We start from the raw sequence: 20,109 nt of genomic DNA, 5'->3' as shown, positions 1-20,109 counted from the left end.
CCAATATTTGTTGTTTGTTGGTTTATTGGCTGTCATCTCATTGTGGTTTTAATTTGCATTTCCCTGATGATTAGTGATGTTGAGCATCTTTTTCTATGGCTTTTGGCCATCTGTATGTTCTCTTTGGAGAAATGTCTATTCAGGTTCTCTGTCCATCTTTTAAGTGAATTGTTAGCTTTTTTTTTGTCGCCACATATTTGACCCCCTTTACCATTTTCTACCCTCCCTCCCTCCTTTCCCTCTGGTAACTACCTTCCTGTTGTCTGTGTCTATGAGTTGTTTGTTTGTTCATCTTTTTCATTTGCTGCTTTCAGTTTTATATCCCACATATGAGCGAAATCATATGGTTCTCAACATTTTTTGTCTGACTTATTCATTTAGCATGAATTCTCAGGATCCATCCATGTTGTCACAAATGGCAGTATTTCATCTGTTCTTACGGCTGAGTAATATTCCATTGTATATATGTACCACATCTTCTTTATTCAATCATCTATCAAGGGACACTTTGATTGTTGCTATGTCTTGGCCATGAATAATGTTTCAGTAAACATAGGGAGAGGTACATAAATCTTTACAAATAAATGTTTTTAGATTTTGGGGCGGGGGGGGGGTGGGTAGATAACCAGAAAAGGGATTGCTAGGTCATGTGGTAATTCTATTCCTAATTTTTTAAGTAACCTCCGTACTATTTTCCATAGTGACTGTACCAATTTACATTGCCACCGGCAGTATATGAGGGTTCCTTTTTCTTCACATCCTCTCCAACACTCGTTATTACTTGTCCTGTTGATGATTGCCATTCTAACAACTATGGGGTGGTATCTCATTGTTTCAATTTGCATTTCCTTAATAGCTAGTGAAGTTGAGCATCTTTTCATATATCTTTTGGACATTTGTATGTCTTCTTAGGAGAAGTGTCTGTTCAGATCCCCTGCCCATCTGTTAATTGGATTGTTTTTTATTTGTTGAGTTGTATGAGTTCTTTGTATACTTTGAATATTAACCCCATATTGGAGGTGTTCTTTGCAAATACATTCTCCCATTCAATCAGTTGCCATTTTGTTTTGTCGATGGTGTCTTTTGCCATGCAGAAGTTTTTTAGTTTGATACAGTCCCACTCATTTATTATTACTTTTATTTCCCTTGGCTTTGAGGTCAAATTCATAAAATCTTCCCTAAGACAAAAGTCCTTAAGTTTCATACCTATATTTTCTATGTATTGTTTTGGGTCTCACATTTAAGTCTGTAATCCATTTGAGTTAATTTTGGTGTGTAGTGACAAATAGCAGTCTCGTTTCATTTTACATATGGCTTTTCAATTTTCCTAGCCCCATTTATTGAAGAGGCATTCTTTTCTTCATTATATGTTTTTGGCTCCTCTGTCAAAAATTATTTGCCCATACATATGTGAGTTTATTTCTGGATTCTCAATTCTGTTTCATTGATCTGTGTGTGTTTTTTTTTTTTTTTTTTTTTTTTGCCAATATCATGCTGTTTTAATTACTGTGGCTTTATAGTATAGCTGGAAGTCAGGGCGTGTGATACCTCCTCTGGCTTTGTTCTTTTTTCTCTGGATTGCTTTGACTATTCAGGGTCTTTTGTGGTTCTATACATATCTGATTTTTGGTTTTGTTTTGTTTTCTTTCCTTAAAAAAGTCCATTGGTATTTTGATGAGGATTGCATGAAATATGTCTATTTCTTTGGGTAATGTGGCCATTTTAACTGTGTTGATTCTTCTAATCCATAAATACAGAATAACTTTCCATTTCTTTGTGTCTTTTTCAATTTCAATAATGTCTTGTAGTTTTGTGTGTATAGGTCCTTCACATTCTTTGTTAATTTTATTCCCAGGTATTCTTTTAGTTGCAATTTCAAAAGGAATTTTTTTCCCTTTTTTTGAAATTTCATTGTTAGTATATGGGAAAGCAGTGGATTTTTGTACATTGATTTTGTATCCTACCACTTTACTGTTTGTTTATTGTTTCTAATAGTTTTTGGTGGAGTCTTGAGTATTCTCTATAAAGAAACATGTAATCTTCAAAAGGCGACAATTTGACTTTTTTATTTTCAATTTGGAAGCCTTTTATTTCTTTACCTTGCCTGATTGCTCCGGCTAGGACTTCTACCACTATGTTGAATAATAGTGATGAGAGTGGGCATCACTGGACATTTTCTTGTTCCTCATCTTAGAAGAAAAGCTTTCAGTTTTTCACCGTCGAGTATATTAACTGAGAATTTTTCATATATAGCCTTTATTATGTTAAGGTACTTTACTTTTATATCTATTTATTGAATGATTTGGTCATAAATGGGCTTCGTATCTTGTCAAGTGCTTTTTCTGCACCTATTAATATGATCAGATGGTTTTTATACTTTATTTTGTTAATGTGGTATATCACATTGATCAATTTGCATATGTTGAACCGTTCTTGTGTCCCTGGAATGAACCCCACTTGATCCTTATATATTATCTTTTTAATGTATTGTCATATTTGATTTGCTAGCATTTCGTTTAGGATTTTTGCATCTGTGTATATCAGAGATTGGTCTGATGTGTGTGTGTCCGTCCCGGGTTTTGGTATCAGGGTGAAGTCGACCTCATAAAATGTGTTAGGAAGTATTGCCTCTTCTCAGCCTTTTGGCTAAGATCAACCGGCATTATTTTTAACTGACGAGATATGAGTCCTCAGATTTAAGAAGCCCAATAAATCTCAAGCAAGATAAGGAGAAAGAAATCTATATATAGACAAATTATAGTAAAATTATAGAACATCAAGTAAAAGATCTTAAAAGGAATCAGAAAAGAAAAATTTGGTACAGTGATTGCTTTTCTTATATAGGTAAATATCCCAACTCAAAAAAAAAAAAAAAAAGAAAAGCAAAACAGAAGGTAGAATACAGTGGCATATATTTAAAGTCCTGGCAAAAAGTAACTGTCAATCTAGGATTCTATACTTGACTAAATTTTATTTGGAATAAGGTAAAAACAAAGGCATTTGTAGACAATCAAAAAGATTAGGGCATTTACCACCAGCAGATCTTCTCTGAAGAGGCTTCTACAGGATGTCCTTCAGAAAGGATTAAATTTATAGCATTCTGCAGGCCATGTACCACTCAGGGGAAAGGAGGGCTATTGACCTTAAATCTGAAGTCAATTCAAGTATGTCCTGTTGAACGATATAAGGATAACCAGTCAAATAATAACTAGAATGTGTAACACTGAAAAATATAGAGGATAGAAAAATTTATGGTATGGAGAAAGCATATAGCAAATAGGGCAATTAGAAATTTCAAAATAACACATGAGAAACCCATAAATACTAGTAAGCACAATAAATGAGATTATTAATTGTCTTTTAAATTATATAAAATTTATGACAGATGTTTTTAAAACATAACTGTATGAACAGGTTGAAAATAAAAGATTGGGAAAAGATACAATAAGCAAACACTAATCAAAAGAAGATTGTTGCAGTTTTGTTAACATTAGATAAAAATAGTCTTTAAAGCAAACCTTTATTAGGAATAAAAAAGATCATTACACAACTAGAGGTACAATTCATCAGAAAGATATAATTATAAACTTGTCTAAATATCGAACTATATAACTTCAAAAATATATAAAATGAACAAATTATAAACAGAAATTTACACATGTACCATCATAGTGAGAGATTACTTCAACTCGGCACTTAATAGATCATGCCAATAAAGTTAGATATACAGAATTTATAGATGACTTAAATAATATAGTAACAAGCTTGATACGGTATACATATTTTGAACCCTGAAGCCAGCAATTAGTGAACATACATTCCTTTCTAACATTCATAGACTCGTTAATAATTGATCATATATGATTCATGAAGTATGTCCCAGTAGATTTCATATAATTAGCATCAAAGTATAGTGTATGTTCTTAGACAACAGTACACAGAAGTTAGAAACCAAAACTTCAAAAATAACTAAATCTGTTTTCCCAATAACCACTAACACAGCAAAAGCTCCATGATAATACGGGGTTTGTAACCTTCCAAACTTTATATCAATAGAGATTTCTTTTTTTTCAAAACAAAAACAGGATCATTCTTGAGATTACATCATTTTGTATTTTTTTTAACTCAGCATGCTATCATAGATATGCTTCCATAGTAGTACATACAGATGTCCTTCTATAATAGATACTGATACAATATATATAAAACATGAGCTTCATAAAAGAGGCACATAACCATGGGTTACTTCACTTTGCTCCCAGTGATCTATTATCCAGCAACCTGTCCTTTTAGAATTCAACTAAGAAAGAATCAAGACTGTCAATGAGTAGCCAAAAATACAGTTTTTAAAGCTGTGATGTACTTTATTCATAGAAAAAATAATTGGCGGTCTCAGTGAGAGCTTCTTTTTGCCTTTCATTAGACACTATTTTAGTGCAGCTCAAAATCCCATTTCTCAAATAGCTGAAAATTAGAAAGAGAAGCAGGCTGCTGGAGCGGGGGTAACAGCAGTTAGTGACAACCTGACAGTGTGGCAATCAGATAAACAAAACAGTAAAAATGCCACTACATTAGAAACCACAGTCTAGCACTATTTCATTTGGGGACAAAGTCCCTCCCCAGTGCAGCATCACTTTATAGCAGAACAAATATCTGGAGTTCAATATAAAAAGAAACAATTTTTATCATAAAGGAAAAAGTAACATCTGTTCTATGTACTCAAGTTAGGAAGACAGGGACATTTATATCATAATTTTGGGGAGGGAAACAACATATAAGCAGGAAAAATGGTTTGATGCACAGTTCCCTGGTTATTTGGAATTCAGAAATTCACCCATGTGGGCTAAACTTTGGCAAGACTTTCACCAACCTGGACTTCAGATTCCTATGATTCAACAGCTGCATCTATGCTTCTCAACTAGAGCATAGTTGTCTCCTTCCTGCCCTCTTTCAGCAACTCTTTCTTGAGTGCCTGCTCTTGCCAGATGCTGCCAGGGCTGATGGATGGCCTTTAAAGAAGACTGAGACCATGGACCTGCCTGTAGAATTCACAGTCTAGATGGATAGCTGGAAGATGTGCACCAGTAATAACAGTGCAAGTCGGAAAGAGATAAGCACCCAAGAGAGGGACAGAAAAATGCTATGGTGGTATGAAATACATTATCATTTGAAAAGGACCTTAAGAATAGGAAACATCTGTGGACTGAGAGAATGATGAAGGATAAGTTGAAGAGAGGACACACAATTTAGTAATTCTGTTCGAGAACACAGTATGTAAAGATAAGGTCAGAAGGGCAGATTGGAATCTCATATAGAGAACCTTGAATGCTAACATAAGAGTTTCTAAGTGTTTTCTACAAGAGAATGGCTGATAATTTAAATTCTTGCGAACATAGGGGTCTTTAATACAGTACTAACAGTTGCTCTAAAATTTTTCTGCTTCAGTGAAAGTCTTGTAGGTTATTTTCAGCATTTGGTCACATAATGTTCATTGTTCTCATGTAGAAAGAACTTTAGAATCATTAGGAGCTGCTTCATCGGGATTATGTAAGGAATGTCTTGCTTCCTGAGTCTAAATCGGATTGAAGAGTTAAAAAAGAACAAGAACACAAGGATCTCAAATTATCCATTGCATAAAATATTTAATTTCTTATGAATAAGTGGATTTCACTAAAATTATTTTTCTGTCCTCAAGGACTCTCAGGAAAGCAGTTTAATGAAGGATACTGATTTTAGAAGCTTTTAAAATTTTTATAGTAAAATAATCAGTGAAGGCACATAAAATAGATCCATGGGTAGCAAGTATTGAAGCCCCGATGCAGTTTGCAAACCTCAGATTTACTAAGAGCATGTGGTTGGAAGTAAAGAGACCTGGATTCTAACTCTTATCTGCTAATGACTACTTCTCTCACTCTGGACTCTTAATTCACATTTCTAGGCCTCAGTTTCTTTAGCTATTAAATGAGAAGGTTGAAATGGATGGCTTCTAAGGTCCATTTATCAGGTCATAAGTATAGGGAACTAAGACAATGAATATGCAGAGAAGAAACTGTGGGAAAGAAATGTAAGTTTTAGTTATTGTGTATTCTAATTTTCTTTAAAAGTGACAGAGTATTAATTTTTTTTCTCATCTCTCTAAAGTATTTCTCCATCTTATGAGAACATCTTGTTTTACTTATGAGTTATTTTGTTGATTGACATTAAAATCAGCTACTGTGTTACTTCCCAGCCTTATCGATTTCTTCATGTTCCGCAGAGCCTAGTGTTACCTTTAGTCTTATAGATTTTGTAATCATCAGACCCTTTGGAACTGAGGCATGTTCTTATCTATCTGTGATACACATACCTGGTATATATAACTTGGGGAATTTAATATAGTAATAACAGTTGTTTTAAAATTTGTTTTCTGTTTTAACTATGTAAGTAACATAGGTCTGTTCTAGCATTTTGTCACATAGTCTTCATTATTCACATATGCAAAGAATATTTGAATTATTAGGTGCTGCTTCATTGATATAAGGAATATTTTCCTTGTAGAGTCAAAATAAAACTGAAGCATTAAAAGAATCATAACACAAGAATCACAAATTAGCAAATGCCTAAAAATATAGTGTCTGACACATTGAGGAACTTGTCCTTTTAACATGGAGAAAGGGTTAATAATAATTTTAATTATTTTGATAGGTTTAGAATTATTGAATCAAAACTAACAAAGTCCAGGTTTTTTTTTAATTCATTGAATTTTGTTTATTTGTGAAAGATGATACTCACATAGGCAATCAAAAAATTATATCACAACACAAAACAGTACAAACGTATAAGAGCAGGGGCATTAATAGTCTAAGTAACATATTTGTCTTACTGTTTGTCTACGTGACAAAAATATGACCGTGTTAAGTTTGATTTATCCTGCTTTTGTGTTCTTATTTAAAGCAAATAGCTTCCAATACAGAAATTTCTTTAGTGATCAGGCACATAGAATTTGGACTTCTTGTAATTCATTATACACATATTTATTAGGCTCCTACTGGGAACCAAGTATTGAGCCAGTCAGTGGGATTTCAGAGGCAGCCCCACGTTGGGTTCTCAGTGACCAGAGGAAGAAATTTAAAAAAATAAGATAATATTGCAGTTTAACACAAGTGCTGCAGTATAAATGTGGTCTTGTGCCTAAGGAAAGTATGGAATATTTCTCAGATGGGGTGTTGAAGATGAGGAAATGAGGTAAGGACAATTAGAAGCCAAGGGACAAAGGCAGCAGAGTTTGGCTCGCAGCTGGTGATAGGAATACATAAAAGAAAAGATGGGTAGGGACCAAATTGTAAATGGCCTTGGATCTTATGCTAAGGACATAGGACTTTTATTTTAAGCAGCAAGACCATCCAAAGTTATGAGACAGAGTAACATTGTTAGATTTATATTTTAGAAAGGTAACAGAACAGTGAGAAGGAGGATGCAGAGTGATAGGCCTCAGAGGCCAAGACTGGGAGCCTGCTAAAACGACTGTTGCAATTAGCTAAGCCTCCATCATTTCACTCCTGTAATAAGGTGGTGGAAATGGGAATTCTTTTACTTATTCACTAAAAATCTATTTTTCAAGCATGCAATAGTCATGGTACTAAATAGCACTGGCCATTTAGTTTGGAAAAAGACACAGTGTGCACTCCTATGGGCAGATGATGATGGTAAGAGTGTGATAGGGCTCATAACCAGAGCCATGAGACCACACAGGGTGGGGTGCCTGACCCACTCTCGTGAGGAGGAGGAGTGAAAGTGTTAAGATACGATATAAAGGAGGGATGCAGAGAACTAGAATCCAGGTTAAAGGGCGATTACGATGTAAAAAGAAAGGGCAGCATGTGCAGAGGACTGGAGGGGTAAGAACAATGTATGCCTGGTGAATTGAAAGTACTTTAGCTGGAGCTTGGAATGCAAGTTTTAGACAAGCAAGAATAAAGACTGGAAAGGCTAGCAAAGTCCAGGCCAAGAAGAAATGGCTCAGTTTGGGAACATTTGAAGGTGTATGCCTCAGAGCCTCATGGCTCCTTGATTTCAGGGATGAGGCAGAGTTAAAGGTGATGTCTGATTTGGAGCAGCTTGATGTCTGGAGATACCCTTAACAGAGGAGAGGAATATGGAGGAAGACAGCTGCGTGCGGTATAAGTGGCACTAACTGGAGACAGAACCATTGATATGTCTGGGCGCTACTCTCTCATGAGCCTCCACAGTGCCCTGTGCTTCCCCCAGCTGTCATGGTGAATACTGTGCTTCCTGTCTGTCTACAGACTTGTGGGAAGCCCACTGTTCCCACAATAATTTTAATTGCTCCCAAATAATTTTCTTTCTTGTACCCTACATTGCATCAAATTCCATGACTTGCACAATGTGAGTCTTCATTATCTATGCATTATGTTCTCTTTCTAAGCCACCATATCAAGGCCACCAGGTGTCCTTGATGGTCATTCTCAAAACAAAGTTCAGATGATTCCTAGGTAGTATATGATGGAGATCACAATTTTAAAAGCAGTAGTATCATAAATATATATGTATATGTGTATATACATATATATGTCTATATGTCTATGTGTATATGTATATATCTCTATATATATATGTTGAAAGATATGCCCTGGACAATATATAAATTGATATCTTCCAAGTGATTGCCAGATAAGCCTCCCTTATATTAATAGTGTGTACGTGTGTATAAACTGAGAATCAAATAAATCCTTAATAAAATAAAAATGCCCTACAATATACCTTGTCGCTATTTACTAAGAAAAAAATGTGTGGCAGTTATTTCTGACCTCCCGCTTTATTTAATTTGAGGAGTCCTTTTTTTTAATAGTATTCAGCTGCCTTTACATCAATGAGAAACTTTATGAAAATGTTATTTTGAGTAAAACATGCAAGTTAAGAAAGAAACATGTTAATTAGATCAAGTGGAGCAAACAAAAGACATTGAGGGCTGCGTTACTCTTCATACTGCCTCTTAACCATTGCTGTGTAAGTTAAAGTAGCTGCATAATCACATCATGGAAACATCTGTTTTGAAATAATTTTGACATATATCAAAAGACAATAATAAAAGCTCATCTATGTACCCATTCCCATGACATTTTTTTTTTGTAACTCGTTTTCAATATACATTGTAAACAGCACACAAAATTATAGCTACATGAATATCGGAGCCTGCTTGTGCCATTTTTTTTTTTTGAAAAGGATGCTAAGTGGGCAGAGTTTGAATCCTGATAATGAGAGAAGAGCTCTGATGTTCAGGTTATTTGATTAGGAAAGCTGTCAACCCAAAAGGCAACTGCCCTACAATAATCTGTTTGTGGATCCCTCCTTGAGCACCAGCTGTGTCCCCCACTAAGCGCAGGACTGTGGAAAGTGACTAAAGCAGGTCTGACAGGAAGAACAGAGGCGCTCTGCCTGCCTTTGGAGATTAAGGTATCCTTCACTCATTGTAGATTTCAAAACTATTGGGCAGTGGTACTTGGTCTCCCTTGCTGGCCCCAGCACCTGGCACAGTCTGCCCATGAACTTGGGAAGCATTGCATGTCTGAATGAATTAATATGCACAAATTAATCATTAATTCATTTCTTTAAAATACTTCTTTTCTTTACCCAAGACACATAACAACAAGATAAGCCACCAATGACAACAGACCATAGGTTATCATGCCAACTGTACATGTAGTTTAAGGTCGTAGAAGTCAGACAGAGTAAACATTATGACTGAATTAAAATAGCTGTGTTATTAAGGCATGAGAATGTGAGTTCTGTGGCTCTCATACCTCTGGTCCTTGCTGTCCATCAAGACAGCCCATCACCTCATACAGCTGTTTAATTTTAATTTTCAGTTAGATAAAATATAATAAAATAAACTCAGTTCTGCTTTATTACTAGCTACATTCTAAGTGCTCAATAGGCACATGTAATTAGGGGCTAGTGAATTAGCTGAGATATTGAACATTTTCATAATTTTTGCAGAAAGTCCTTTTGGACAGTGCCGTAACGTAGTTCATACTTCCCATTCTAATTTGTACATTCTCAGGTCAGATATTTTCTATAAGCTGCCTCAAAGCCTATGTAGTACACACACAAATACTTTATCCCCTGGGGTACGTCTATGGTTACCAAGCTGTGCACATACTAATTATTAACCTGATTTGGTAGCTGGAGGAGAAAGCTAGTGTTGATCCTGTTGACTTTTTACCTGCATAGCTAGCCCTTCATCATCTAAGTTCACCACACAGGGGACTCTGTGCTTTTAGATCCAGCTGTTACATTTGGCCAAGGGTTTGACTGCTATAACCTTAATTTTGTCATTTAAATGGAAGGAACTATCTCTAAGCTTAGAAGGCTCACAATTGGTTAGTACAGTTGAATAGAAATAGAATTTAAGATCATATCATTGCCATGTGGTTGTATTGAAGAGATAATTGAAAAGCATTGCTCAACTAAGCTTAAGCTCATGGATTTGTTTGATTTTTGTAATTCTGATCCTCGATAGTTTTCGGTTACTTGCAAACAGCCAAAGTGCAGAGGTCATTTTCCACCTAGGCTTCCTTTTGAAGTATTCTTTTTTATCGATTCCTGAATTCTCTGTATAAAAGTTAATCTCACCAAATTGGAAGCTGACATTGTGATTCTTTGCGGGGGGAAAGTGTGCTGTATCTAGCATTGGCAATCATTTTACCAGTGTATTTCGGTGAGTGTATAGCCCACTTTACTAAGAATGCACTCTCTGCTTCTCCAGGTGATACAAATGCAGCCAGGAAGTGTTTTTGATTACCATTTCAAAATTCTAAACTGCTAGAATATGAAAGATAACGAAAGAATTTTGAGTTTTCTGTTCTCATTTTTCTGGAGTAGTTGGAAACCAGTAGGAACTAGTGAAAATTGTGAGATCGATTTGTTCATGATGCTAATCGACGAGGCTGATTTTTTAATTTTTTTAAGTTATTAGGCTGGCTAGAGTCAACACTTTTTGAATTTTCATGATTTTGTAGTGATCTTTGCCACCTTTTATTTACATTTTTTCCAAGTCTTATTTGCAGTGATTTCAACTATTTACTTGCTTTCATGACTTTCAGCCTTTCTTGTTTTACCCCACTCTCCTCTTCCCTTCATCTCTTTCCTCTTTTATTTTCTGCTTGCATAAAACAGTTTTTCCTATGTTTAATAAAACATATTGTTTCACTTGCAGTTAATTTGATTGTTTCCGTGAAGGCGTTCTGAGGACTTTATGTGGCGGGCCTTTGGTGGCGGGTTGGGTTTGAGGCAGCGCTGTTCCCGCGTGTGCTCCTCCTTCGTGAACCTAGACCCGTGCTTTAATTCAGTGCGTGACGTTTTGGCGTTGCAGTCTGTACTTTAGCTGCCCATGCTGAGTCAAGCAAGGTGCAATTAGTAGGCAGTCTAAGGCTAATTTTTAGAATTGAAGTGGGAAAATTTAACTGGTAAACCTTGAAAATGACCTTCTCAGAAAATCTGCAGTCCCTCTCCTCAGCCTTGACGGAGTCACCTTCAGCTCAGTGTCCCTGAGAGTTCTCTCTGCACTCTTGTTTGGGTGGCTCAGTTTTCTGCCTCCCGGCTTCTTTCTCTCTGGGGAATAAAATGATGACATTCAGGAATGTTTTGCTTTCCCACAAGCATAGCCTGGAACTGTGAAGTGCTGGAGGCTAAGACTTCTTGTCATCATTAGTTCTCAGTAGGAAATTTCATTTGCTGCATTTCGAAAATTAAAAATTTAGAATTCATTCATGGTAATTGCCTCCTGTCGATGTGACACCTTAGAGCTGGGTTGATTTGGATCACTGGGGCATATTCCTTTTCATTTGACTGCAAGCCCTACAGAGGAGCCCTGTCAAAAATTTCTCAGAAATACATAATAGATACTAGACACAGAAAAGTACCTTCCTCCTCCCCTACCCCCTGAGGACGAAGTGCTAGTGCTGGTGGGAAGAAGGGCAGCTGAGGAGGCTGGAGAACAGAATGGCGTACAAAGGTGGCCAGCTTTTCCTTGTTTGTCATTTGGACTTATAGTTGCTTAATGTCCCTCTTTCTTCCCACTCTTCTTACTCTGTGGATGGATGTACCCTCAGCCCGTGGTGTTTTTGCTCTGCCAAGAGCGGCCCTGGCACACCGCCTTCTCTTCCTCCTTCCTTTCGCCAAGCCTTTTCGACCTTTTACATCTTAGCGGGACTAGTCACTATGCTCTTTGACAGCAACAACAGAATGTGGGGAAGCTAGGCAGGAGCAAAAAGAAAAGCTGCCTGTGTTTGGAAAAGCCCTAATGTTTGCCACCTCATCTGTGTGCAAAATGGTACACTCGCAAAACTAATGACTTTTCTTTATTTTTACCCAAATAGAGAAAGATTTGGTCAATGGGGAATACAAACATAGTCCTTATCTACTGCTCAAGTGGCATTTGGATGGTACTTTGTTATGTCAGTGCTTTGTGTAGCTGATTTGATTCTCATGTTAGAGGAGAGGGAGGCTAAGAGGTTAAGACTCACTGCTCTGGGCCACAAGGAACTAAGAGGAGGGACGCGACCTCTGAATCCAGAGTTCTTCTCAGACTCCATCTCAGATTAAGTAAAAAAGGCCCAGACTGTTACATCTTCGTGCTCGTTCAGTTCCAACATGGCCTCGTTAGAAAAATCCACACGGAATTTTGTTTTCCTTACAGTTTTAGGAGATAAAGTCTGTTCTTTGGTCTAGAGAATCTCAGGGGGGGTGAAATATGGCGATACACTACCACATCAGATTATGTTAGATTGGATCTAGAGTGGAATCAGCATCCAGGCCCGTGAACGTACGGGAGCACCTCTCAGAAGCTGTTCCTACAATTCCTGGTAACACCTGGGTGCAGGAGTGTCCAGGGCTTGTGTGTATCCGCAGTGACTCCTGTTTCCCACAGGGAGTGATATCTGCCCCCTGGCTGCCCAGTAGTGTGGCTTTCACTTGAAAATATTCCCAGTAATGTCCTCTCACAACCCTGACTCCCCGCACTGGTCAAGCCAAAGTCAGCAGAGCAGCCGTGGAGATAAACTGGTGTGGCACTGCCACCTAGTGACTGCCCGCCCCACTACTCTTGTCAGGCTTCCAGAAGCAAAGTGAATCTGCTGGCTGCCACCCATGTGGAAAATCATGGTGGGTAAGCATTTACTCATGGTGGGTAAGTTAGAAGTAAGCTACTGAAACCATAGCCCACCAGCCCAGTGTAGTCAGTGCATTGGTCCCTCTGCAGTCAGCAGAGCCTGGCACACATCAGACATGAACTGTATTGTTTTTGAAAAAATGACTTCTTAGTAAGGGAATCTTTGAGTTTCCTGGTCTTCCATCTTCCCCTCAGAGGAGCTCACAGTATGTGCACGATGCCGTACACAGCAGGAGCTGAAGGAATGGAGTTCGCCCCAGATAATTAAAATAACTGCTAGTTGGAAATTCAGTAAAGGAACAAGGAGGAAAAAGAAACTTGGTCAGAAATGCTAGCCCCGGTTATAACATTGTTCTGAAAGTTGATATTTCTTTGATCATCTGAGGAGTAGCAGGGGCTTGAGAATGTAATTTGTCCCAAAGTCCAAGGTTTTCTAGTTTCACCGTTCTCCAGATTTTCCGATGGTCAATGCAGAGTCCCAGCTGCCCTGAACTCTGGTTTCAGATTCCAGTGGTTCGCACTGAGGGTAGTACTGGCCTCACAGGCCATTTGGGGAATTTGTGGAGGTTTTCTTGCTCTTCGCTGGGTGCGGCCAGGGATTCTCTTCATTCTGTCCCGCATGGGGCACTCCCACTCAACAAAGAATTGTTCTCCATCCCACTTGTCCTTGGACAGACCTGCTGGATATTCTGCGTACAAAAATCCTGTTTATAATGTTCTTAGTTTTGACCTAAATCCATTTTAAATATAAATAAAATATTTTTCTCAGTTGTAACATACACTTAATTTTTATATGTTGCTGTAGTGTGTAAATTATGGGAAGATTATCAGTTGTTTTATTTGGAAGTTGGCCAAAAGTTTTTCCCATCTCAGAAGATCAAATCAGCTATGACAGTGCCCCTGGTACATTTGAATTGCCAGACAACACGCTTTCATCAGCGTTCATCACACTTTCATCAGTGCTACACATAGGTGCAAAGAACTGACTGCTTCTTATGTCTTCCAAGTTAGCCTTGCCTGAGTATTTAGATCTTGAAATACATGACTTATTGTAAATTACTTCTTTTTTACTTATTTGTATTACAGTTAGGGTATTATATTGATGTTTCTTTTATAAATCGTGTGTACGAAGAAGTTATATTACCTGAATTTCATTTCAAGATATTAAAAGAGGGCATTCAGTCAGCTAGGATTGGGAGCCACAGCTTAAATGAAATTCTCCATTCAGGGAAGTCTCTCATTATGGATACATACTCCCTGGGTCTTTCTCCATCTTCACTTTTAGGAATCAGACTTATTACCATGACTATTTTACCTTGAAGTTCTCTGCTACAGCAGGACACATTTCACTAAACCCTAATAGCAAAGAAAGCCTAAATGCTGACAAGTCTTTTCATGTCTATTTTGAGTATGTTAATGGGATACCATTGTGTTTTTATAGATTTTTTTGTTTTTAAAATTTTTTTATTCATCATTACAGCTGACATACAATGTTTTTAGTTTCAGTTGTACCAAATAATGACTAGACATTTATATGACTTATGAAGTGATCACCCCCTGTAAGTCTAGTGCCCACCTGGCACTATACGTGGTTATTACAGTATTGTTGACTGTGTTCCCGATGCTGTACTTCACATTCCTGTGACTATTTTGTAACTACCGATTTGTACTTCCTTATCCCGTCACCTTTTCCACACATCCTCCCAACACCCCTTCTGTCTGGCAACCATCAGTTTGTTCTTTAGATCTATGAATCTGTTTCTGTTTTATTTTGTTGTTGTTTGTTTGTTTGTTTGTTTGTTTAGATTTCACATATAAGCGAAATCATATGGTATTTGTCTTTGTCTGATTAGTTCACTTAGCATAATACCCTGTAGGTCCATCCATGTGTCGTAAATGGCAAGATTCCATTCTTCTTATGGCTGAGTGATATCTAATTTTACATACGTATCACCTATTCTTTATTCATCTGTTGATGGACACTTAGGTTGCTTCCATATCTTGGCTATAATAAATAATGCTGCAATGCACATATGGGTGCATTTATCTTTTTGAATTAATGTTTTGGATTTCTTTGGATAAATACCCAGAATTAGAATTGCTAGGTCATATGGTAGTTCTATTTTTAATATTTTGAAGAACCTCCACACTGTTTTCCAAAGTGGCTGCACCAATTTACAATCCCATCAACAGTTCATGAGAATTCCTTTTCTCGACATCTTTGCCGGCACTTGTTGTTTGTTGGTTTATTGATGATAGCCATTCTGACAGGTTTCAGTTTGCATTTCCCTGCTGATTAATGACACTGAGCATCTTTGTCTACTGGCCATCTGTGTGTCCTTCTTGGGAATAAGTCTATTTATATCCTATGCCCATTTTTTAATCAGACTGCTTGCTTTTTTGGTGTTAAATTGTAGGAGTTCTTTACATATTTAGACATTAACCCCTTATCAGATGTATCATTGATGAATACCTCCTCTCATTCAGTAGGTTGTCTTTTCATTTTGCTGATGGTTTCCTTCACTGTGCAAAAACTTTAGTTTGAGGTAGTCCCATTTGTTTATTTTATTGTATTTTATTTGCTCCCCTTTTCTGAGGAGACATATCTAAAAATATATTACTAAGAGTGATGTCAAAGAGTTTACTGCCTATGTTTTCTTCTAGGACTTTTATGGTTTCAGGTCTTACATTTAAATTTTTAATCCATTTTGAATTTATTGTTGTATATGGTATAAGAAAATGATTGAGTTTCATTGTTTTTTATGTCTGTTCAGGTTTCTCAGCACCATTTTTGAATAAGCCGTCTTTACCCCATTGTAATATTTTTGCTCCTTTTGTCATAGATTAATATATGGGTGTGCATTTATTTCTCAGCTCTCTATTTTGTTGCATTGATCTATGTGTCTGTTTGTGCCTGTGCTATGCTGTTTTGATTACTGTAGACATGTAGTATATAGTTCAATATGAATTAGCATGATACCTCCAACTTTGTTCTTCATTCTCAAGATTGCTTTGGCTATTTGGGGTCTTTTACGGTTCCATATAAATTTTAGGATTATTTGCTCTAGCTCTCTAAAAAATGCCTTTGTAGTTTTATAGAGATTGCATTGATTCTGTAGTTGCTTTGGGTAGTATAAACATTTTAACAATGTTGATTCTTTTTTATCTGTGAGGATGGTATGTCCTTACACTTATTTGTGTCTTCTTCAATTTCTTCAGTGTCTTATAGTTTTCCTACTACAGGTCTTTTACTTCCTTTGTTAAATTTAACCTATTTATTTAACCTAAAATACTTATTCCTAGGTACTTTATTATTTTTGTTGCAACTGTATATTGATTGTTTTCTTAATTTCTCTTTCTGAGAGTTTGTTATTGGTGTCTAAAAATATAACTGATTTATGAATATTTATTTTGTATCTTGCTATTTCACTGAATTAATTTATTAGTTCTAATAGTTTTTGGTGGATTCTTTAAGGTTCTCTCTATATAATATGTTACTTACAAATAATAACTATTTTACTTTACAATTTGAATGGCTTTTATTTCTTTTTTTGTGTCTGATTGTTGTGGTTAGGACTTTCAAAACTATGTTGGGAAAAAAGTGATGAAAGAGGACATCTTGGTCTTGTTCCTGATTTTAATGAAAAGCTTTCAGCTTTTCTTCATCTATTATGATAGCTATGGGTTTGTCAAAAATGCCTTTATCCTGTTGAGGTATGTTCCCCCCATCCCCACTTTGCTGAGAATTTTTATCATAAATGGATGCTGGATTTTGTCAAATGCTATTTTGCATCTATTAATATGATCACATGACTTTTATTCTTCATTTTGTTTGTGTTGTATCACATTAATTGATTTTTGGATATTGAACCAGCTTTGCATCTCCGAAATAAATCTCACATGATCATAATGTGTTGATGAATTTGGTTTGCTAATGTTTTGTTGAATATTTTTTTATCTGCGCACATCAGGGATATTGGCCTGTAATTTTCTATGTTTGTAGTATCTTTGGTTTTGGTATCAAGGTAATGCTGGCGTACTAAACTGAATTTGAGAACCTTCTCTCCTCTTCAGTTTTTTGGAATAGTTTGAGAAGGATAAGTGTTAATTCTTCTTTGAATGTTAGGTAAAATTTACCTGTGAAGTCATTGGGTCCAGGACATTGTTGGGAGTTTTATTATTACTGATTCAATTTCATTAGCAGTTATTGGTCTGTTCACATTTCGTTTCTTCCTGATTCAGCTTTGGAAGATTGTATGTTTCTAGGAATTTATTCATGTATTCCAGATTGTTCAATTTGTTGGCATTTAATCATTTGTAGTATTTCCTTATAATTCTTTGTATTTCTGTGATGTCAATTGTGGCTTCTTTTTCATTTCTAGTTTACTTGGGCCGCCTTTTTTCTAGATGAGTCTCTTTAAAAGTTTATAAATATTGTTTTCTTTTCAAGAACCAGCTCTTGGGTTCATTGATCTTTCCTATTGCTTTTTAGACTCTAATACATTTCTGTTCTGATCTTTCTTTCTTCCTTCCTTCTACTCATTTTGGTCTTCATTCTTCCTTTTCCTTTAGGTATAAGGTTAGATTGTTTATTTGAGGTTTTCTTGTTTCTTATGGTAGGCCTGCATTGCTAAAAATTTCTCTTTTAGAACTGCGTTGGCTGTGTCCCATAGATTTGGGGTCATTGGGTTTTCATTTTCATTTATCTCAAGGTATCCTTTGATTTCTTTATCTTGTTATTAACCCATTCATTGTTTGGTAGTATGTTATTTAGCCTCCATGAATTGGTATGTTTTCAGTTTTCTTGTGATTTATTTCTAGTTTCATACCACTGTGTTTGGAGAAGATGCTTTGTATGATTTCAGTCTTCATAAATTTACAGAGACTTTATTTTATGGCCTAATATGTGATCTATCCTAGAAGTTGTCCAATATGCATTTAAGAAAAATGTATAATAGTCTACTGCTTTGTTGATTTTCTGTCTGGAGGATACCCCCTACTATGACTGCATTACTGTCAATCTCTCCCTTTATGTTAATATTTGCTTTGTATATTTAGGTGCTCCTATATTGGGTGTGTAGATGTTTATGAATTATTTATTCTTTTTGCAGTGATCCTTTTATCATTATTCTTGGTCTCTTGTTACAGCCCTTGTTTTAAAGTCCATTTTGTCTCAAATAAGTATTGCTACCCCAGTTTTTTTGTTTCCGTTTGCATGAAATATCTTTTTCCATCCTTTTAGTTTCAGTTTGTGTGTGTCTTTCAATCTGAAGTGGGCTTCTTGTAGGTAACATATGTATAGGTCTTGTTTTTTAATCCATTCAGCCGCCCTGTATGTCTTTTAATTGAGTATTTAGTCCATTTATATTTAAAGTAATTATTCATAGGTATATAGTTATTACCATTTAATTGTTTTCTAATAGTTTTTGTCATTCTTCTCTGTTCCTTTCTTCTCTTGCTCTCTTCTCATATGACTCTGTAGTGTTGTGTTTGGATTCTTTTCTATTTCTTGTATATCTCTTGTAGATTTTTAGTTTGTGGTTATGATGCACTTCCTATGTACCAAGCTATTTTTATAGCAGTCTATTTTAAGTTGATGGTTGCTTAGGTTCAAACATTTTAAAATCAAAAAATTTTTAATCACCTCTTCTACATTTCTGTTTTTGTCATTATTTCTTCTTTTGTATGTGTATATTTGTGTATATCCCTTAATTTACTGTTGTAATTACACATGATCTTCCTACTTTTGTCTTTTAACCTTTATGCTAGCTTTATAGTTGGTTGATCCACTGCTTTTATTATGTAAACACCTTTGTCAGTGAGAATTATTTTTATCCTACCATTTTTTCTTTTAATCTTTTTTAATGAAGACTGTTTAACATATCTTATAATACTGGTTTAGTGGTGATGCATTTCTTTAGTTTTTTCTTATCCAGGAATCTCTTTATCTCTCATTCAATTTCAAATGATAGCTTTGCTATGGAGAGTAATCTTGGTTATAGGTCCTTGCTTTTCATCACTTTGAATATTTTGTGCCAATCCCTTCCAGTTTCTGTTGGATAAATCATCTGACAGTCTTAAGGGAACTCTCTTGTACATAATGAAGTGTTTTTCTCTTGCTACTTTTAAGAGTCTCTGTCCTTAACTATTAGCATTTTAATTATGATGTGTCTTAGTGTGGGCCTCTTTGGATTTATCTTGTTTGGGACTCTCTGCACTCTTGAACTTGTGTGTCTATTTTCTTTACCAAGTTATAGAAGTTTGGGGGCATTATTTCTTCAAATATGTTTTCAATCTCTTGCTCTCTCTCTTCTCCTTCTGGTACCCCTAAGATGTGGATGTTGGTATACTTGATGTCTCAGAGGTCTCAAACTTACTTACTTACTTTCTCTCTCTCTCTCTCTCTCTCTCTCTCTCTCTCTCTCTCTCTCTCTCTTTCTTTTATTTGCTGTTCCAATTGGGTGTTTTCTGCTACTTTTTGTCTTCCAAGTCACTGATTCAATTTTCTGCTTCATCTGATCTGTCGATTCCCTCTAACCTATTTTTCATTACAGTTATTGTATTTTTCATTTCTGACTGGTTCTTTTTTATGTTTTCTATCTTTTTGTTGAAGTTATCACTGAATTTACCTATTTTTCCTCTAACTTTATTAGCATATTTACAACCAGTATTTTGAACTCTGCATCTGGTCGATTAGTTGTCTTCATTTCATTTAGTTCTTTGTCTGCAGTTGTCCTGATGTTTCATTTGGAACATGTTTGTCTTCTCATGTTGGCTGACTCTCCGTGTTTATTACTATGTATTAGGTAGATCTGCTATGTCTCCCAGTTTTGGCAAAGTGGCTTTTATAATAGATGTCCTGTAGGGCCCAGTGGCACAGTGTCCCTTGCCACCTGAGCTGGGTGGTCCAGGGTGTTCTTTGTGTGGTTTATGTTTGCCCT

General features: G+C 36.1%; 1 protein-coding gene across 3 annotated transcripts in view; it reads left to right on the top strand.

Annotated features, from left to right (window-relative positions):
* KCNN2 (potassium calcium-activated channel subfamily N member 2) overlaps positions 1-20,109 on the top strand; it is a 384,522-nt gene that overhangs the window by 322,785 nt on the left and 41,628 nt on the right. Inside the window, exon 1 of one of the 3 annotated variants that reach the window (XM_016147350.2) lies at positions 8,620-10,717. The exons of the other annotated variants lie outside the window; for them this stretch is intronic. The gene's annotated coding sequence lies outside the window, so the exon portion shown is untranslated. Of the gene's footprint in view, positions 1-8,619; positions 10,718-20,109 lie in introns of those variants that run through there. 3 annotated transcript variants of the gene reach the window in all.

Source organism: Rousettus aegyptiacus, unplaced genomic scaffold (genome assembly GCF_014176215.1).
Source record: "Rousettus aegyptiacus isolate mRouAeg1 unplaced genomic scaffold, mRouAeg1.p scaffold_m13_p_8, whole genome shotgun sequence".
Classification (NCBI taxonomy): domain Eukaryota; kingdom Metazoa; phylum Chordata; class Mammalia; order Chiroptera; family Pteropodidae; genus Rousettus; species Rousettus aegyptiacus.
Note: the sequence above shows the minus strand (reverse complement) of the source record. Positions and strands in the feature narration are given on the sequence as shown.